We start from the raw sequence: 10,847 nt of genomic DNA on the forward strand, positions 1-10,847 counted from the left end.
AGAAGAAGAAGAAGAAGAAGAAGAAGAAGAAGAAGCCACTGTGATAAAAGTCCAGGCAGGCAGGTGGTGGTGCACACCTTTAATCCCAGAATTCTGGAGGCAGAGGCAAGTAGTTCTCTGAGTTCGAGGCCAGCCTGGTCTACAGAGTGAGCTCCAGGACAGCCAGGGCTACACAGAGAAACCCTGTCTTGATATAAAACAAACAAGCAAACAAACAATTTAGCCCCCTGCATGGAATTCAACCCAAAACCTTGTCCCTGGTATTGACACCCGTGTTGTCCAGAGTACCTTTGCTGTCTGACTATACAGTAGGGACATCAGACCATCCACTCTGTAAGAAAGATTTTTCTAGCAAAGGTAGTTAGCCCCAAAAGACTAGCCTACTGCCACCCAGCATGGGCAAGCCAAAGACACACAGAGGCCCCTCCGCTGCCATGCAATGTATTGTGGGAAGGAGGAAGAGATCCAGAGACCTGCTTGCGGCCATGCTACCTGGCAAGGGCAGGCTGTAGACACACAGAGACCCACCTGTTGCCACACCAAGTAGGCCACCGATGTGCCACAAGGGCGGGCTGTAGACACCTAGAGGCCTGCTTGTGCCACACCACAGTGCTTGGGTAAAGGAGGTCACCCAGAGGCCAGCCAGCCATGTGGCCTGCCTGCAGCAGGGACCACTACAAAGCGCAAGTGTATAGTAGACAGATGGGAGAGACATGGAACATTTGAGCATTAGGAAGAGAGATGGAACTAGAAATTCCAGGATGGAGAGGAATAGCAAGCCTGCTGTTAGTAGCCAGCTCTGCCACCTTTGATGGTTTGTATTTGCTCGGCACAGGGAGTGACACTATTAGAAGGCAAGGCTCGGTTAGAGTGGGTGTGGCCTTGGAATAGGTGTGTCACTGTGGCCGTGGGCTTTAAGACCCTCATCCTAGCTGCCTAGAAGCCAGTCTTGTACTAGCAGCCTTCAAATGAAGATGTAGAACTCTCAGCTCCTCCTGCACCATGTCTGTCTGGATGCTGCCATGCTCCCACCTTGATGGTAATGGACTGAACCTCTGAACCTGTAAGCCAGCCCCAATTAAGTGTTTTCCTTATAAGAGTTGCCTTGGGGCTGGCAAGATGGCTCAGCAGGTAAGAGCACCAACTGCTCTACTGAAGGTCCTGAGTTCAAATCCCAGCAACCACATGGTGGCTCACAACCACCTGTAATGAAATCTGCCGCCCTCTTCTGGTGTGTTTGAAGTCAGCTACAGTGTACTCATATAAATAAAATAATAAAAAAAAATCTTAAAGAAAAATTATTTAAAAAAAAAGAATTCTAAAAAAAAAAGAGTTGCCTTGGTCATGGCGTCTGTTCACAACAGTAAAACCCTAACTAAGATACCACCTGAGGCCATGGTGAAGTCCTGGCCCAGGCTGCCACCTGAGGCCATGGTGAAGTCCTGGCACAGGCTGCCACTGATGGTCACAACTAGCTCTGTGGCCATGTAGCGGCAGGGGTTGGTGTCCACGTTGTAACTCGCATTACCACTAGAGACCGAGCAGTCGTCCCTGGTCCGAGCAGTTACGTGGGTCCACGAAGATGTCCGTGAACTGTGCTGGACTGGCCCTGCCCCTCACTGGAAGGAGGAGCACTTGGGAAAGAGGGCCCTTCACCTCATCCAGGCAGCACAGTAAAGCTGGCCCTGGTGGAGAGGGTGCCGGCGAGCAGGCACTGAGGGCAAGAGTGGAGCGAGGGGTAGCTGGCTCTGCCACTTGTCTGCAGTGAGGAGGAGGTGTAGGCGAGGAGGTGACACCCTCCTCCATCACCCTTTGCGACTTGTGGTAGCTGGGAGAGCTCACCAAGCCATTGCTGGCTGCAGCACTCCAGGGACTGGGCCCCAAGCCTCACCTAGGCAACACAGTGAGCGGCTCTGGTGGCATGGGAGTGGGTGAGCTGGGCTCTGCCCCCGTGCATTGACGGCATTGTGTGAAATAGCTGGGGCATGCTAGAGAGCTCACCCTGGAGGTGTAGATTTGGGAGAGCTGGCAGGCTGGCTAACTCAGCTACCACCCAGGCCCAGATCCAGGGCTTTGAGTTGGCCCAGCCCAGCATCTACCTCATCTATGAACTGCTGGAACTGGGAAGGGGCTGGTCCTATTTATCCAAAGCTGCAGGATCTCCATGACACAGGGCCACAAGAGCAATGACTCATCGAAATGAACATTTGCAAGAGAAGAGGTGCGGACAGACGGGTGTACTGTGGGACACACTGTGACACACTACAGCTCCCACAAGATGTTTTCTACGTTTTGTTTTTCATTTGTTGTTGTTGTTGTTTTTCTATTGGGGGTGTGGCAAGGATAGAAGGCTGATATGAGGGAGATGCAGACTGGGGTGCATAATATGAAACTCACAGAGAATCGATAAAAAGTTAGGGGGAGGCCAGGTGTGGTGGTGCACGCCTTTAATCCCAGCACTTGGGAGGCAGAGGCAGGCGGATTTCTGAGTTCGAGGCCAGCCTGGTCTACAAAGTGAGTTCCAGGACAGNAGGCAGAGGCAGGCGGATTTCTGAGTTCGAGGCCAGCCTGGTCTACAAAGTGAGTTCCAGGACAGCCAGGGCTACACAGAGAAACCCTGTCTCGGACAACCAAAAAAAAAAAAAAAAGGTGGGGGGAAAGGTACTTAACCCCACAAGGGCTGTATTTTCCCAACCTCCGTCTTCCCCTTTGTACCAATTAGCTAATCGTGTCAGACTGTGAAGTTCAGCTCCCACCAATGGGATCGGAGTAGTCAGGACTGACTTTAAGGAGAAGAGGCGGGGCAGTCTTGGTCATGTGCAGAACAGAAAGAGGCTGCCTTGCCTAGTCGCTTTTGCTTTGCTCCTTCGTGGGACACTGAGATTCTTTCCCCATAACTCTCAAGGTCCCTACAGCTCTGCCACCCTCTACCGTCGAGCCACAGTCACAGTTTCAGCCACCCAGACCTCCTGCCCGATGACAGATCCCTAGCCTTTTCTTGAGACCCTCAGAGCAAACATCACCGCCGTCCTACAGACCAAGGCTCCTCCTCAGTACGAGCAGCACCCCAAGATGTGTTCCGGAGAAAAATCAAGCCACAGAGACCATGGCTTCCAGAATGTTCCCGGGGAACCAGGGAGTAGCATACAGCCCTGATACCTGTGGTCGTATTTCCGGTTGCCTGCCTTCATTTTAAACGATGGTAGAATGCCCTCCTCCTTGGCTGCGCAGGAGGAGGAGGAGGACACGGTTACAGACCACATCCACTGGAGCATGTTGAAGGATTCTGTAGCCACGTACAGACATAGCTTAATCACAGGCAGTCCCCTCCTATGCCTCACACTTGACCTTCCTGACAAGAACTGAGAGGAAAATGACAGATGCCCAGGTGCCTCTGTAGCTGGCCCACTGTGGACCCTGGCACTGGAAGCTGGTATTCCGATCCTGAGCTGGCTCCAGAGGGCCTTGAACCCTTGATCCCTTGAATGGGGTTGTCAGACTTCCAAATTATAGGGCCGTCAGAACTGGTGACAAGGATAAAGAAAAGTGACCAGGGGCTGGCCAGTGGCATGGTGGTGCATGCTTTTAATCCAAGAACATGGAAGGCAGAGGCAGGTGGATCTCTGTGTGTCTGCGGCCAGCCTGGTCTACATAGGGAGTTCCAGGACAGCCAGAGTCACATAGTGAGACTCTATTTCAAATCAAAACAAAGCAAAAGAAAACAAAAACACGCCAAAGCCTGGGCCAAGATCAGTAGAAGAAGGCAGCATCTCCACAAACATGCCTGCTACCATGTCCGGGTGGCACGTTCTCCTCTGCATGCCGCTCCAGAGTCAGAGGTTCCCAATCTGTGGTCATGACCTCTCGCGGTAAGGAGAGGTTGATTGATACTTTTATAGGGATCATACATCAGATGTCCTGTATATTAGATACTTACATTAAAATTTATAACAGTAGCAAAATTATAGTTATGAAGCAGCAATGAAAATAATTTTAGGGCTGGCTAGATGGCTCAGCAGGTGAGAGCACTGAATGCTCTTTCGAAGGTCCTGAGTTCAAATTCCGGCAACCACCTGGTGGCTCACAACCACCCACAATGAGATCTGACTCCCTCTTCTGACGTGTCTGAAGACAGCTACAGTGTACTTATGTGTAATAATAAATCTTGGGCCAACTGGAATGAGCAGAGGTCCTAAATTCAATTCCCAACAACCACATGAAGGTTCACAACCATATGTATGTACAGTTACAGTGTACTCAAATACATAAAATAAATAAATAAATAAATAAATAAATATTTTTTTAAAAAGAAAATAATTTTATGATTGGGGGTCAGCACAACATGAAGAGCTGTATTAAAAGGTCGCAGCATTAGGAAGGTTGAGAACCACAGATCCAGACACAGGCCATATAGCCACTCCCTCTCCTGAGGCTCCGCCCTCCCCTAGGCTCCGCCCTCTTCTGACGCTTGCCCTCCCTGAGCCTGTTCTGAGAGACCATCTGGACACACAATCTGTGCTTTCCATTTGTAAGGATTCTGGTTTTTAAAGCATCCTGGAAGGCCAAATAGGCTGCTGTTTCTGCAAAAGCTGTCTAGGGGGGAATGAGCTTCCTTCCGACAGAAGCCAGGATTATCATCAACCAACTCCAGGATAGAAACACGGCGATGGGGCCCCAGGTGAGGGAACTGCCATGACTCGCCTTTGCTTATTGTGGGTAGACTAGAAGGGTTGGGGTCCCTGAAGCTCCCCTTGGGCCTAACAGGTCTCATGCTAAGACTGTCTTAAGAGGAAACAAGCCACTCAAAGATGTCTGTGAACGTTTTCAACTGTGTGCTGACTGGTTTTATGCCAATTTGACACATGCTAGAGTCACTTTGGAAGAGGGAACCCCAACTGAGAGAAAAAGGCCCCCACTAGATTGGCCTTTGGTACATTTTCTGGATTGGTGGAGGAGGGCCTAGAAAATTGTGGGTGGCCCAGCCCTGGGCTGCTGGTCCTGGGTTCCCTAAGCAAGCACTGAGTAAGTCATGGAGAGCAAGCCAGTGAGCAGCAGCCCTCCATGGTTTCTCAGCTCCTGCCGCCAGGTTCCTTCCCTGCTTCAGTTCCTGTCCTGACTTCCTTCAGCGATGGGCTGTTGCCCATAAGTGTTGTTTTGGGGTCATAGTGCTTATCACAGCAAGAGAAACCTTAGCAGGACGAACAGCAGCAGCATTTCATACACAGCTGAGATGTGGGAAAGACACACAAGCAGCTAGGAACAAGGGCCACACCTTTAATCCCAGCATTTGAGAGACGGAAGGAAGAGAGGCAGGCAGGTCTCTGTGAGTTCGAGGCCAGCCTGGTCTGCAGAGTGAGTTCCAGGACAGCCAGGGCTACATAGTGAGAATCTGTGTCAAAGAAAGAAAGAAAGGAAGGAAGGAAGGAAGGAAGGAAGGAAGAAAGAAAGAAAGAAAGAAAGAAAGAAAGAAAGAAAGAAAGAAAGAAAGAAAGAAANGAAAGGAAGGAAGGAAGGAAGGAAGGAAGGAAGAAAGAAAGAAAGAAAGAAAGAAAGAAAGAAAGAAAGAAAGAAAGAAAGAAAGAAAGGAATAAAAGACAATAGAAGAAACAGCGTGTCCACCCATGGGTGTGACAAGGTTTGGGCTCCTGTGACCAACTTCTGGAAGATGTTCCTGTAACAGCTTTGCATACCTCTAGGCTCCCTGGGGTAGGAGCTTTCCCCAGGTCTCTCCTTCCCCTTTCTGTTCCCTCATAAACTCGAATGGGTGTGGTGGTGCACGCCTGTGATGCCCGCATTTGAGAGGCAGGAGGCCCACCATGAGTCCGAAGTGAATCTATAGAGTGAAGCCCTGTCACAAACAAACGGACAGAATGCCAGTTGTGGTATTCCATTCTGTAGGCTTGGGCCGAACAGGATGCGGCCGGAGGACCCAGAGTCTGATGTCAGCCTGGGCTGCCCCTTCAGGCTGGGCGTGGTAATGCACACCTGTGATCCTAGCACTTGGGAACCTAAGGCAAGAAGATCAGAAGTTCAAAGCCATCTTTGACTACATAGCGAGTTTGAGGCCAGCCAGGAAGATAGTGAGAATGTATCTAGAGAATAAGAAAAGGGATGGAGGGACGAAGAGAGGGAGGGGAGGGAAAGAGGGGAGGGGACTTTCAGAGGATCCAATTTTGGTTCTCAGAACTCACAAGCTCCTAACTCCAAGAGAGCCAGCGCCATCTTGTGGTCTCCATGGGCATGGCATGCACAGGCACAAACCCACAGTCTCACAAACATATACGTATAATTAAACAGAAATAAATAGACTTCTGCCCTCACACTGGACCTGGAGCGAGCAGGCCTGAAGACACCCAGAGAGTTCATGCTGTGGAAATGCTTCCGAGTAACCGCATCATGGTTGCCAAGGGCCATGCATCTATCTAGATGAAGGTGCCAAGGCTGACAGAGCCAGAGGCAGGTTTAATGGCCAGTTTAAACCCCTGCTAGCTGTGAGGCCACTCATAGGATGGACAAGGTGGGCTGTTCTCCAACTGGCTGAGCCTGACGGAATTGTCTCAGAAAAAAAAATTGAGCAGAGGAAATCAAGGAGTATTTGTAGACACAAATAAACACAAACAAACAAAATAATAAACAAAGGGAAGGTGGAAAAGAAAAAAAGAAAAGCTGGAGATGGCTTTGTGGTGGAGAACACAGAAGACCCCAGTTTGACTCTCAGAAGTCACACACAGCTTACAGCCATCTGTAACTCCAGTTCCCGGGATACAACACCTCTTCGGGACCCCTTGGGCACTGTACGCATGTGGTGGACAAGCATGCAGACAAAACGTCCACATGAATTTATTATTGATTTATTTATTTATTCACTTTACATCCCGATTGCCCCCTCGTCTTCCCCCAGTCCCTCCCTTACAAGTCCCCCCCCCCCAGTGCTCTCTTTTCTCTCCCCCAAACCAGGAAGCCTACTTTGGGTACTCCCCCACCCTAGGACATCCAGTCAAAGTAGGACTGATTGCATCCTCTCTCACTGAGGCCCAACCAGGCAGTCCAGCTAGGGGAAGGGGATCCAATGGCAGGCGACAGAGTCAGAGACGGCCCCCACTCTATTGTGTGTAGACCAAGCTGCACATCTGCTATAAATGTGTAGGGGGCCTAGGTTCGGTCCCTCCCTGCTCCCTAGTTAGTGGTTCAGTTAGTGGGGAGCCCCCATGGGCCCAGGTTAGTTGACATTGCAGGTCTTCTTGGGGTGTGCTTTCCTCTCAGGCTTGCCCACGTCCATCCCCCCACTCTTCCACAAGACTTGCTGAGCTCCACCCCATGCTTGGCTGTGGATGAAACCTCTCAGGCTCTCAGGGGACCGGTATGTCAGACTCATGTCTGGTTGTTCTTTGTATTCACGTGCGTTTTAAAACAAAAGTTAAAAATAAAACAATTAAAAAGTGTAGCCATACAATTGTTGACTTGCACGTGTGTCAGGATTAGGGGTGTGACCTTGCTGGAGGAAGTGTGTCACTGGGGATGGGCCTTAAGGTTTAAAAAGCCCGTGTCTGGGCTGGTGAGATGGCTCAGTGGGTAAGAGCACCCGATTGCTCTTCCAAAGGTCCAGAGTTCAAATCCCAGCAACCACATGGTGGCTCATAACCATCTGTAACAAGATCTGACACCCTCTTCTGGAGTGTCTGAAGACAGCTACAGTGTACTTACATATAATAAATAAACTAACCCTAATCTTTAAAAAAATAAAAAATAAAAAAATAAAAAAAAATAAAAAGCCCGCGTCATTCCCAGTTAGCTCTGTGCCTTGTGCTTGTCAGTTACACATGAGCTCTCAGCCACTGCTTTCGCGCCATGCTTGCCCGCCTGTTGCCATGTTTCCTGCCATAACGGCCGTGGACTCTAGCCCTCTGGTACTGTGAGTCCCAATTAAGTGCCTCCCTTTATGAGTAGCTGTGGCCACAGTGTCTCTTTCCAGCAATAGGAAAGTAACTAAGGACAGGAGAGTGAGAAGCCACTCACAGCCAACTTTGCCTAGGTGAGGAGCCCTGGAAATCCATACAGCCATTTCAGGGACGTCCGAGGACCCACACCAAAGGCCACAAAAGCCCTTGCTGTGACAGATGACTCGGCGTCTAATTGTGTATTCTGTTGGGGATGGAAGGACAAGCCAGCCCCCCCCCTCGAGCCTAGTGCTTACAAAGGTACCCAGGGACACGCCTGACTGTCTGGCCCTGGTCTGTGCTGCCGTGCAGGTTGGCCTCTCAGAGTGTGGGCACTGAAGCTGTTTGACTGGGCTGGAGGAAAAGGAGCTGCCAGAAGGATCAAGCCCGCCTTCAATGGCAGGCAGCCGGGCCTTGTCAGTGGAGACGAAACTCCAAAACCAGGAAGCCCCTTGGGACTGGAGGGACTGGAGAGACCACAGTGTATGGTCCAAAGCATTCTTCACGGGAGGCCACCAAACCTCTTGGGCCTAAGTAGTGTGGCCAGACGCTCAGAGGCCCTGGGTCTGTTGCTGGCGGCTGCTTTCTGCCACTGCCTTAAGGACCAGTCACAGACTTCTCGGCTTTACAAGCCACACAAGCTAGGATCTTATAGTTCTAGATGCCAGATGTCCCCAGGAGTCTCTCTGGATGGAAATAGAGATGCCCCAGGGCTTCCATCAAGGGAGGAAGTGTTTCCCCACCTCTTCCAGTTTCTATGTCCCCCATAGCCCCCATACACTCTGCCCTGGTTCCCAGCCTCTTCCTCCATCTCTAAAGCCAGGACTTTATACCCTCTGACGATGGTGGGAAAACACACCAGGAAGGTCTGTCTGTTCTAGGCCCTTCCATTCTCTCAGTCTCACTGACACGTTGGTCATCAGCTCTGACTCACACATGGTCTGTAAGTCGTCTCTTCTCACCTAGCAGTCACACTGTCCCCATCTGCTTGGACTCTCTCGATGGCTTCCCAACTCCAAAATCCAGCTGGCCCAGCCATCCCATCCATCGAATTCCAGTGTTCGCTGAAGGGTTGGTCTCAGTAGCTAAGAAATATGTCCTTAGGTTCAAGCTCCAATAATGCCAAAAAAAAAAAGCAACAAACAAAAACAAAAACAAAAAAGCTACAAACAAAAAAAGCCATGTACCTACCACTACTGCCAACAATAACAAACAAAAAAGCCAGGGTGGGCTGGTGAGATGGCTCAGCGGGTAAGAGCACCCGACTGTTCTTCCGAAGGTCCCGAGTTCAAATCCCAGCAACCACATGGTGGCTCACAACCATCCGTAAGGAGATCTGATGCCCTCTTCTGGAGTGTCTGAAGATAGCTGCAGTGTACTTACATTAAAATAAAATAAATCTTAAAAAAAAAAAAAAAAAAAAGCCAGGGTACTGGCTGGTTTTGTGTGTCAACTCTACACAAGCTAAAGTCATCAGAGAGGAAGGAGCCTCCGTTGAGGAAATGTCTCTCTGAGAGGCCCATGGGGGGCCCAGCCCGTAGTGGGTGGTGCCACCCCTGGGCTGGTGATCCTGGGTTCTATCAGAAAGCAGGCCGAGCAAGCCAGTAAGCAGCACCCCTCCATGGCCTCTGCATCAGCTCCTGCCTCCAGGTTCCTGTTTGAGCTTTTCCTGACTTCCTCCAATGATCAACAGCAAAGCCAAAATAAGCCCCTTTTTTCCTCCCCAACTTGCCTTGTGGTCATGGTGTTTTGTTGCAGCAAGGGAAACTCTAAATAAGACACCGAGCAACCCCAAACCCCAAACTAGTTCCACTGCGCCCCACACATGTGTACAATTCTTAAGTCTCAGTGTAACACTGCCCAAGCTGGGTGTGGTGGCACACACCTGTCAGCCTGGCACCCAAGGGGAGGCAGAAGGAGGTGCTGTGGTTTAAGGCCAGCCCGGGCTACAGAGTGAGGCCGAAAATGTCTGTCTCACAGTGTCCCCCCTCCATCCGCCCACCCACCCCTAAATAAATCAAGTCGACAGCAAACTTGGCCCCAGAAACCAATTCAATTTTAGTGAATGGTAGGGCAGATGAGTTGGGACTCAAGGCTTCTTATGGAGGGGTTGGGGGTGGGGAGGGCAGAGAGTGGTGGGATTGTGGGGCTCTGTTTTCCAACCAAACTGGCCTCCTTCCCTTCTAGAGCCTTCCCCACCTGCAGGACTTCTACCTTGAGGCTCCCTCTGCCTAACTCTGCTCCTCTGGCTATGTGCTAAACCCATATACCTTCTCCACTCTCGGCATGGGCACACCCCATGTTTCAGAGCAGGCTCTAGCCAAATTCGGTCCCTTGATCTTTGTTGCAGTTTTTGTCCGTCTCCGGCTGGGTTATATGCCCAATTCCAGCGGGGCCTTGAGAGACTAGGATAGCATCTTGCCTGCAGGCTACTGTTGCTTCTTCTTTTTGACAGACTTTCTGTACCCTAAAGCTGGCTTCAGCTGGGCGGTGGTGGTGCACGCCTTTAATCCCAGCACTCGGGAGGCAGAGGCAGGCGGATTTNAGGCAGGCGGATTTCTGAGTTCGAGGCCAGCCTGGTCTACAGAGTGAGTTCCAGGACAGCCAGGACTATACAGAGAAACCTTGTCTCGAAAACAAAATAACAAAAAAAAAAAAAAAAGCTGGCTTCAAACTTCAGGTCATCCTCCTGCCTCTGCATTCCCAGCGCTGAGATTATAGACATGAAACAAGTTTGGCACCTGGTGTTTGATGAGTGTCCGGGTAAATTCTCTTAATTAAATGAGTGAGTGGGTTGTTTGGTTTTTTTGTGTGTGTGTGTTTTGTTTTGTTATTTTGGTTTCTTCCAAGACAGGGTTTCTCTGCATAGCTCTTGCTGTCCTGGAACTCGCTCTGTAGATTAGGTTGGCC

At 50.3% G+C, this 10,847-nt stretch overlaps 1 pseudogene; it reads right to left on the reverse strand.

Moving 5' to 3' along the window:
• Window positions 1-3,858, reverse strand: part of LOC110326763 — an 8,989-nt pseudogene extending 5,131 nt beyond the window's left edge.
• Window positions 3,859-10,847: the final 6,989 nt, after the last annotated feature.

This window comes from Mus pahari, chromosome 9 (genome assembly GCF_900095145.1).
Source record: "Mus pahari chromosome 9, PAHARI_EIJ_v1.1, whole genome shotgun sequence".
Lineage (NCBI taxonomy): Eukaryota > Metazoa > Chordata > Mammalia > Rodentia > Muridae > Mus > Mus pahari.